Below are 1,667 nucleotides of genomic sequence, written 5' to 3'. Positions count from 1 at the left end.
AGAGAGAGAGAGAGAGAGAGAGAGAATGAGAGAACAGTTACCACTGAGAAGTGATACAGGTTTAAAGCATTTAGCTCCAATAGTTTACTGACAAGAAAAGATAGCAAAAAAAGAATTCAGAAAGCATTTGTTTATGGACCTTATTGACCGCAGAGACAGCAAAAGAGGGCTGCTTGGTCGGGCCGTGTCAGTTTGTCTAACAATATTATTTTTCTAAGAATGGGCTTGTCCCTCTGCTCTCCGTAAACCACCCACTTAAAATTCTAAAACACAAAAAGGAGAGGAAAAAAACCCCAACAACCGCGTGCTCAGTCGATGAATTCGCGGGAGAACTAACAAAGCATTAAAAGGAAAGAATCTTAATGTGCTGTTTTCATAATCTATAAAGAGGACAAAGATAATCGAAAAATACACAAAGGATTACAAACCACCACCACCACCACCAACAACAACAACAACAAAATCAAAAGCTTTCCATGAGAATATTTGAAAACTCGAATTGACGAGGAAAGATTCCGTTCTACAAATAGAGAAAAAGAAAGTATATTATTATGCTTATCGGCCACCTTTAAATGATACAAGCTAGCAAACTGTATAGCAATAAACAGGGACAACATTGGAGACGTTTCACTTTATACGTCGACAACATAGGAGGAAGATTCAGAATTTAATATGTATACCTTGCGTTTTAATCAAGAACACTGTTGCGGATAAAAAGAACAAAACTTAAAAAATTCATAACCACACCAGGAAGAGAATGTATAGTAATTGTCCGTTCAGCGTTGTAGGACATTGTTATACACAAACAGAATCAAAAGGAAGTAAAAGATCATCTCATTTCAGGCTTGTCAATTTCTGTTTTAGGAACTCTTAATATTTGCCAGACTATTCTCTCAACTAAAACAGCAGCCACATTGCAGGACTCGATTGTTAGTAACCTATTCTGTAAGAGCCCAAATGTGTGCAAGTGACTAGTGACTACGAATTCTATCTGATCCTCTATCAGTAGCGAAGTAGAACTCATATTTTTAGTCCTTATGCAACGAGGGGAAATTCACACGGAATCACAATGACCTAAGATTTTAGAAAAGATCACCCCCATAAACATTGATGATAAAATACAGTATATCGTACAAAATGCACTGTGGTGTTGAGTTTCATAGTGTAAACATTTCAACAGAGCACTCAACAAAGTCCGCGATTGGGCGAGGGGGAAGTGGTTGACAACTTATTGTATATGTAAGTGTTTGCCAGGAGATTTCAAAAGATATGAAAAGCGCAACTGTATTGTCAAAGTTCCTATTCTATGACCATGCTGTTGACAACACTCCGGTAGTGCTACGACGTCTATTATTTCTCCTCTTCGAGACATATACAATAAAAGAGTAGGCTTAGAACCTTTTAAAAGTTCACCCCCACCCCATCTCCCGCGGAAAGGTGTGCCTTTACTTCCTCGTAAAGCTTAGGAACTAACTCTATGTCCCTCATGCTAAGCACTTTACAACGGCCACGAGAAGCACATTAACAACAAGAAAGAGAAGTTGTGTCTGCGTTTTTAACTCTTTAAAAACGTAGCGGACACATAGTAATGTCTGATCAGCAGGGAGACATACACACGCGCGCGCGCACACACACACACACACACACACACACACACACACACACAT

General features: G+C 39.0%; 1 protein-coding gene across 3 annotated transcripts in view; it reads right to left on the bottom strand.

Moving 5' to 3' along the window:
• The window catches only part of LOC101851492 (GTP-binding protein ypt1), a 44,858-nt gene that overhangs the window by 13,989 nt on the left and 29,202 nt on the right, over positions 1–1,667 (bottom strand). The gene's annotated exons all lie outside the window — the stretch shown is intronic.

This window comes from Aplysia californica, unplaced genomic scaffold (genome assembly GCF_000002075.1).
Source record: "Aplysia californica isolate F4 #8 unplaced genomic scaffold, AplCal3.0 scaffold00125, whole genome shotgun sequence".
NCBI classification, from domain to species: Eukaryota; Metazoa; Mollusca; class Gastropoda; order Aplysiida; family Aplysiidae; genus Aplysia; species Aplysia californica.
The sequence above is the reverse complement of the archived record's forward strand: the minus strand, read 5'-3'. Positions and strand labels throughout refer to the sequence as shown.